The sequence below is a fragment of the Cervus canadensis genome, chromosome 6 (assembly GCF_019320065.1).
Source record: "Cervus canadensis isolate Bull #8, Minnesota chromosome 6, ASM1932006v1, whole genome shotgun sequence".
Classification (NCBI taxonomy): Eukaryota; Metazoa; Chordata; class Mammalia; order Artiodactyla; family Cervidae; genus Cervus; species Cervus canadensis.
The window spans coordinates 4,501,098-4,510,065 of NC_057391.1; the positions used below are offsets into that span (position 1 = coordinate 4,501,098).

The 8,968-nt window shown below is 40.8% G+C and overlaps 1 pseudogene; it reads left to right on the forward strand.

Moving 5' to 3' along the window:
- Positions 1-735: 735 nt before the first annotated feature.
- LOC122444004 lies at positions 736-2,667 on the forward strand (annotated as a pseudogene).
- The last annotated feature ends 6,301 nt before the right edge of the window (positions 2,668-8,968 follow it).

The following is an 8,968-nucleotide window of genomic DNA, read 5'->3' on the forward strand; positions in this document are numbered from 1 at the left end:
CTTGGGGAAGAATTGCCGTTTAAGAAGAGTAAGTCTTCTAATCCACGAGTATGAAATGTCTCTCCTTTTAATCTTCTTTAATTTCTCTTGGCAATATTTTATAGTTTTTTCTTCCAGTTCATTGAGATATAAGTGATATACAGCATTGTATAAGTTTAAGGTGTCCAACATAATGATTTGACTTAAATACAGTATATGGGTCTTATGCCTTTTTTTGTTAAATTTAGTCCTAAGCATTTAATCTTCTTGACATTACTGCGAATGTGATTGTTTTCTCTTCTTTTTTTATTAGCACTGTTGTTGCTGTTTAGTTGCTAAGTCATGTCTGACTTGTTTGCCAACCCATGGCAAACCTGCAGCCCACCAGTCTCCTCTGTCCACGGAATTTCCCAGGGAGGTATACTGGAGTGGGTTGCCATTTTCTACTCCAGGGGATATTCTTGACCCAGGGATGGAACCTGCATCTCCTGCATTGGCAGGCAGATTCTTTACCTCTTGAACCACCTGGGAAGCCTATGTTGTTGCAAAAGATAAGATAAATGGTTTTCAGGTCAAACCTCGTTATGCATTTTTGCTCTTTTACTTAAGAGATTTTACACTTTGGTTAGTCTCTCTTATCTTCCATATCTCTATCTGTGAAATGGGGTTAAAATGTATCTTAGTTGCTCTGGATCCCAGCTCTCAGAGCCTCAGGAGACTCTGCCCTATGAGGGGTGTTCCCCTCAGAGGGTCGCCATGGCCAACAAGAAGGGGTGCTGGAAGTGGGCCATTGTTGGCGGTGTCAGTACGGTTCTAGTGTTTGCCACTGCAATGATTGTGGGCTTCTCACTGCAGAAGTGCACCGTCCCACCAGGCTATGAACAGGATGGGATCTGCCGCTCTGATGCAGACATGCTAGGCTGCCTTCTAAGTTTGGGTCAGATCACCTAAAGGGACGGTCTGCTGGTCACCTCGTACCACGCTGCCAATAGTAAAGAGCAAATGCAGGCTGCCCTCAGCAGCAGTGTCATGGTCCTGGAATCAGACGTCACAATAGAAGGACTCAGCACAGTCAGCGAGACAGGGGTCCCCGTCATGGCGCACCCCCAGCCATCTACAGTGACAACACCCAAGAGCAGTGGCTGGAGGCTGTGCTGGCCTCTTCCAAGAAGGGCAACAAACTAGTTTTCAAGAGCATCAAGGCTGTGGACTCCACCCTGGGCCTCCTGCGGCGGCTGACAGAGGAGGGGAAAGTTCGAAGGCCTGTGTGGATCAATGCTGACATCCTGAGGGGTCCCACCATGGTCAATAGAGGTTAATGCCCCACAGTTCCTGGCCTTAGTCCAGGGCATTAACCAATAGTGGTTAATGCCCCACAGTTCCTGGCCTTAGTCCAGGAGAAGTATCTTGAGACAACCCTGTCTCCAGGCTGGACTACCATCTCCCTGTCCTTGTTCCCAAATGGGATATACACCCAGACCATGGTGGAGAAGATGCAGGAGCTGATGGGAGCAGGTGGAGAAGATGCAGGAGCTGATGGGAGCAGTGCCACAGAAGGTCACCTTCTCCATGTGACTTGTCATGGCCAGGGACGACTGGCCCCACTTCAGCTGGCTGCTGGGCCAATCTGACAGGTACAGCCTGACGATGCGGCAGTCCACCTCAGACCCCGCGACAATGGATGACCTCCTCTATATCCGGGACAACACTGCCACCCACCAAGTCTGCTATGACTTCTTTGAGCCTCTCCTGTCTCAATTCAAGCAGCTTGCCGTGAATACCTCACAGAAGCAAAGGTACTACACCAGGGGCAGCCTGATCCCTGCTCTCCAAAACCCTGGAGACGAGGGTCTGAGCGTGCAGTGGCTGGTTCCTGACATCCAGGGCAATGGAAGCACAGCAACAGTGCGTGAAGCACAGCAATAGACTGTGAAGGCGTGATCCTGCTGGATGTGGGCCTTCAGGAGCCTGCAGCTGGGGACCCCGTGCCCATCGTCCACGCCCCAGATGGCCATGCCCTGATGCTTGAGTCCTGCCTGCAGCAGCTGGCCATGCGCCCTGGACACTGGGGCCTCCATGTGCACACAGCAGAGCCCACCACCCTGCAGCCATCCCTGGCCACGCTGGCCACCCTATGCGCCCTTGGCCACCTGTCTAGGCCTGTGAGGCTTGGGGCCACAGTCTCCCATGGGAGTTTCATGGTCCCTGGCTGCGTGACTGGCAGGGAGCTGCTTGCAACTGTGGCCGAGGTGTTCCCCCATGTGGCAGAGGCACCAGGCTGGCCCGAGGAAGTGCTGGGCAGTGGCTACAGGGAACAGCTGCTCACAGATATGCTGGAGCTGTGCCAGGGCCTCTGGCAACCCGTGTCCTTCCAGCTGCAGGTTGGGCCTCTGGGTCAGAGTCCCGCTGGAATCGTGGCCCAGCTGCTGGCAGCCTCCCGCCGGGCCACGGTCACAGTGGAACACAACCCTGGCCAGGGCCACTATGAGTCTATGTGGGCAGTGCTGCTGGCAGCAGGGCCATGGAGAAGACCCGAGTCTACTACAGGCTACCCCAGAGCTACTGCCAAGACCTGCAGGCAGATATTGGCAGACACTGAGCACCCAGGGGTGCTGGCCCGGTGGACCCCGGCTTCCCACAGGGAAGGCAGGAAGGAATAAATGCCTCTGCTTCCTCAAAAAAAAAAAAGTATTTTAGTCCTTTTGTTGTAAGGACTAAAGGGGAATTTGTAGGTAGAAGGACTCAAAATTGTGATCCATAACTGATAGTTCCCTTCCACTGAACAGGATCCTCTAGAATGAACCTTTGAAGGAGAGCACTCTTCCCCAGGATAGTAAAATCAACTCCTTTTAATTTTTTTTTTTTTTGTAATTTTTGCTTGTGCAGTGTGGCATGTGGAATCTGAGTTCCCTGACCTGGGATCAAACTCACATTTCATGCAGTGTAAGTGTGGAGTCTTAACCACTCAACTGCCAGGGAAGTCCTTTAAGTTGGCTTCTTTTAATTAACAGATTCTCTATCACTTCATTTCCCTTACAAGTTATCCTTTGAAAACCCATGACCCATGGAAAATGATATTCCCATGAGTCATAGAGATTTTCCAAGTCTGAAATTTGCTGATTCCATACTTTTGATACAACTGGGCATGCTCCTCTCTCTTATATACTTCCTGCACGTTGGCTGTTGTATCTAGAGGCTTGATCAGATTTAGTTTTATGCCCTTGGCAAACTGTAGATGTTGTATGCTTTCATCAGAGGCTTGTAATGTCTGACTGTCCCTTTTTTCTTTGTGTGTGTTGCTTGCAGCTGTTGGTGCTCATTGCCTAGGATATTAATTTGTGGTTGCAAAATAGTGCTATTGTAATTCTATTATTTCTTATTAATTTATTTATTGAAATGTTTTTGTAAAGAAATATTTACCTTTATATGGTTACTTAGTGATTCATTTCTTTTCAAAAGGTTGGATAAATGTTTGATTTTTTTCCTTTGTTTACCAGTTCTCAAAATAAGAAATTTTCTATCCTTTACCTCAAAATGTGGTTAGTTTTAAAAAAAATATTATTGTGATTTTACATCCTTAAACATATTTGATATGGTTCACTGTATTCTAATTACTGTTCTTATTGAAGCACAAATTAAACTCCAGATAATATTCCTTAGGAAGTGCTCATGCAAATAGTATTCTCTGACTTCTTGCTTATTACTAATAAAGTTTATTTGCATCCTTTACACTTGAAATTTAGGTTTGCTGGATATAAAAATCCTTCACTTGAATTTTCTATTTTGTTTATCTTAAATGTTTTCCCCCTTTTTTATCTGTTTTACTTATTATGTTACAGATATGTAGCATAAAGTGTGGCTTTCAAAAAGACTGATGATTTTTAACTTATTTTCCTTCAAGAAACACCAGCTTTTTTGCCTAGATGCCCAGAGACTTTTTCCAGTAATCTATAGTACATACCTTAATATTGGTTGTTCTGGGTTCAGATTTTCCGGTATACGATGTATTCTTTCAGTATGTAGCTTGAAATGCTTTTTTATTTCAGGAAAGCTTTCTTGAATTAGTTTTGGGTATTGTTTTACTTTGGTTTTCTTCAGGTTCACTTATTATCTTCTTAGAATTCCAGTCCACTTATCACTGTCTATCTTGTCAAGCCAGAGCTCAAGCCTATGTGCTCATCCTTCTAACTGTGTCCATATCAGGTTTGACCCATGGAGAAGTACTTTGTTTCCTGAAGTGCAGGTGCTTTGGTCAGCATTGGGGGTATGGATGAGTTAGTTTGGTGCAATTGCTTTTTCCAGGTAAGCTACTTTGCCAGTACTTTCTTTTTTGGATAATTTTATTTCATCCTGGGTGAAATTGTGCCCTCCCCTTATTCCTTATACATGGGAAATTCTCTTTCTACCCTCATTGGTCTGTGAGGACCCTCAGTTTTAGCAATCATGGGCAAATGCTAGCTTCAATATTAGAAGATCATTTTATTGACACTGCATAAGTAGAGACAGGTAACTAAAACCCCCACTTCCATAGTGAGAATCATATCTTTCATCTTCAGCCATCAGGAATTCTTGAATATCGTATGTTTTTAATCTCTGCACATTGCTACTTCATCACTATTAGCATAAATGAATTTACCTCCTTAAGACAAGTTTATTTATGTCATGACAATCACTGCCAGGTAACAAGGGAGCAAAAGGTTTGAAAAGAAAGTGGCAAGTCTCAAGGAAAATTCTTTGTAAAAATATTTTACATTTTAGTAAATTAAAATTTTTCCATAAAAAATATTTATTTTTTTGCACTGGGTCTTAGTTGCAGCACACAGGATCTTTAATCTTTTTGTGACATGTTAGCTACTGTTAAGAGTACCATTGTGGTGAGCACTGTCCAGCCACCTAGATTCATTATATAACCCTGTGTTCATGTGACACAAGGATGCATTCCTGCTGCTCTCTGACCTGTTCATCTTTGCATACAATCAAGAATACAGTGATGATTATCCTTTATGAAGTTTTTTTTCATTATGCTATCATCCTTTGGATAAATCACTGAACTCCTAGACTGAGAGGTAGTCACATTTTGTAGAGTACCAAACAAAGAGCAAACATGACTGAGCAGCTGACACTTTGACTTTACAGAAACCACCTTGTAGAAAGTCTATTTCAGTGTATGCTTTTAGCACCAGATCATGCCATATTTGTGCAAGTTTCTTTTAATTATCTACTTCACCTACTACATGTAAAATGTAATTTAATTTACATACAACCCTTCAGAAATATATCAAATATGGATGCATTACTTTTTCTAAATAGTTCAGCATAATACCATTTTGTATATTATTTTTTCCCTAGGTGAAGACACAAAAATAAGATTCTCATAGAAGTAGAATAAATGAATATCAATTTCAACCTTGATGAATACCATAAATAGGAGACAGTCTAAGTTCTCATTAGAACAGTAATATGTAAATAAGTTATAGTACATCCTGTGAGTACACCAAAAGAATGAGGAAGAGTTATATGTATTGAAGTGTAAGGTCTGCAAGACATACAGCTAAATGAGAAGAGCAAATAGCAAATCAGTGTATATGATGTGTTCAAATATAGACCAAATAATACTAAAACTAAGTATATAGGAAAAGTTCTCGAAGAATATATATCAAACAATACATAAGGAGAATGAAGTAGAATGGAGGATGAAAGGTAAGTATAATATCTTACTCTTGTGTGAATTTTATGCAATAAGCGTGTCTTCATGTGTTGCTTTAGGTAACATAAGTAATATTTGCTCTTTGTAGAATATTTCGATATGCTGATAGATATAAAAGTGAAGTGAAAGTCGCTCAGTTGTGTTCGACTGTTTGTGACCCCATGGACTATACAGTCCATAGAATTCTCCAGGCCAGAATACTGCAGTGGGTAGCCCTTCCCTTCTCCAGGGCATCTTCCCAACCCAGGTCTTCCACATTGCAGAAGGGTTCTTTTTTTTGCAGAAGGGTTCTTTACCAGCAGAGTCACAAGGGAAGGCCAAGAATACCGGAGTGGGTAGCCTATCCCTTCTCCAGCAGATCTTTCCGATCCAGGGTGTCCTGCATTGCTGGTGGATTCTTTACCAACTGAGCTATGAGGGAAGCCTGATAGATATAAAGAGAAGATTAATAATAAACTATAGATTCATAAGTCAGAATCATTAAACATTCTAATATATTTTAATATAGTCTTTCTATATATGTATTTTATCATATAGTAGATACAATTTTGAATTTTTTTTTTTACTTAACAGCATACTATTAGTATTTTCCTACTTTAATCTTAACCATGATCAAAATATTGAAAATCAAAAGCTAAAGAAATAGTATCTTGGGGGAAAATGGTATATTTTTAAAATGAGCCAAAGAAGTACAATTTTGGTTAAAAAAATGTCTATTTGTGAGATTGTATGGTTCATTGGAAAGAATCATGGCTCTGGAGGCAGATAGAACTTCTTTCAGAATGCTAACTCTACTACAAGGTGTGACCTTAGTTAAGTAACCAACCTATTTATGTAGTGACATTAATATTTATGCCTTACCAAGGCACAAATTGAAGAGATCAAAGACCTAAATAAATGTAGAGACATATTGTATTCATGGATTGGAAGACTCAGTATTGTTAATTCTCCCTAAATTAGAGAGATTTAATGCAATTAAAGATTAGAGATTTAATGCAATTCCCATCCAAATCCCAGAAGGCTTCTGTGATAGACTGAATGTTTTTGTTCTCCTCCCCTCTGCCCCGAAATTCCTAAGCTGAAACCTGATCCCTAAAGTGATGGCATTTGGAGGTGGAGCCTTTGGAAGGTGAATGGGTCATGAGGCAGGGCTGTCAAGAATGGGATTACCGTTCTTATAAAAGAGACTCTGGAGAGAAACCTTGCCCCATTTACCGTATGAAGGCACAGCAAGAAGTTGTCTATCAACTAGGAAGCAGACTCTCATCAGACACCAAATCTGCTGGTACCTTGATTTTGAACTTCCTTCCTCCACCACCGTAAGAAATAAATTTCTCTTATTTATAAACCAACCAGTCTGTGGTACTCTGTTACAGCAGCCTGAACAGACTAACACAGAGTCTTTGTATATAGTGTATTCTGATGCTGTATGGAAAGGAACTTGTAAGCCAAAACAATTTTGAAAAAGAACGGAGTTGAAGGACTACCTGGTTTTAAGACACACTAAAGCTATAGTGAGTAAGACAGCATAAGATCGGTGAAGGGATATACATATAGACAGATGAAATATATACACAATATAAAATATAGAAAATATACCCTCATAAAGAGTGTCAACTGATTTTTGGCAAAAGTGAGATGGCAATTTTTAACAAATAGTGCTGGAACACCCAAATGCAAAAAAGTAAATGTTTATCTATACTTCATGTTGCATAACCACCGCCTCCCCAGCCCCAGCCAAAACTCCAACTGGTTGGTAGACCTAAGTATAAAACATAAAACTATAAAGCTTTTAGAATAAAACAAAAGAGAAAAAATTTTCCTATTGGCTTAGGCAAGTACTTCTTAGATCTGACACCACAAGCATGATGCATAAAGAAAAAGTTGTTTTGTTGAATCCAGTCAAAGGTAACAACTTTTGCTCTACGAAGGACTCTGTTAAGAGAGTAGAAAGCCAGTTCCATTTTGGAGCACATTACAAGAAAAAAGCACTTGTATTTAAGATACAGGAGAAACTCTCAAAATTAAGCAACATTTACCCAAACATTTAAAAAACGGGCAAAAGATTTGAATAGACTTCACCATAAGGAATATGGTTGGATCTAAGGATGGCAAAGAAGCAACTGAAAACATCATTAGTAATAATTAAAACCATAATGAAATATTATTGCATATCCATTAGAGTGGCTAAATTAACAGAACACAATACCAAGTGCTAATGAGCATGCAGAGTAACCAGAATCCTGGTAGGCCACTTTGGTAAACAGATTGGCAGTTTCTTAAACAAAGTAAACATATATTGACCATATGACTTAACAATTCCATTTCTAAGGCTTTATCCCAGAGAAGTAAAAAATTTACGTTTATACAAAGATTTGTATACATATGCATATGTGCTTATAGCAGTATAACTCATAAAAGAATGGAAACCACTCAAAAGTCTGTCTGTAGGTGAATAGATAAACAAATTGCGGAGTGCTAATGAGCAACTGAGGAATGAACTATTAATGCACACAACAACAGGAATGCAGTTCAGATGTGTTATTGTAACTGAAACAGCCCTGTCTCAAAAGGTTATAGAATATTCCATTTATAGGACAGTCTGGAAAAAAAATGTAGAGACAGAGATCAGAGCAGTGACTGCCAGGAGTTAGGTTGGGAATTCGAACACACAGGGTAAAGGGAATTCTTTCTCAAGTTGGAATTATTTTCCTGTCTGGTGGTGCTTACAATACTGCACGCATGTCTAAAACCTCATAGGACAGGACATGGAAAAAACAAATTTTACTTTTTTGTGATTAAAAAACCAAACAAACCCGTGCCTTGCTGGGTTGTCATTGGCATTCAATAAAGTATAATCCATCTGATTCATAAGGGATTCTCATCAAGTAGTAGCAGCTATTACTGTTTTGCCAGGAGAGTCAGCACAGGCTTATAAGCTACCTGGCCTGTATTGAGACCCTGCTCTGCCACCTACTGGCCTGTGACCTCTCTGCACCTCAGTGTTCTCCGTAAAATGCGGTTGTGATTGTATTAATACCTATCCTAAAGGGTTGGTAAGCAGAAAATAAGTTAATATAGACAAACACTTAATGAATTGTTGGTTTCTCTTCACTGGTTTCTAAAGGAGATAAGCTGGGGAAGCACAGTGGGACCCCCTGAACTTCTTGCGGGTTGGCACTCCACAGTCTTCTGATGTCATTGCTCTTTGCTGGTAAAGATAGCAAATATGATAGCAATCAGAAAGTAGGAACTGTGAAGTCGTTTGGATATCCTGATGAT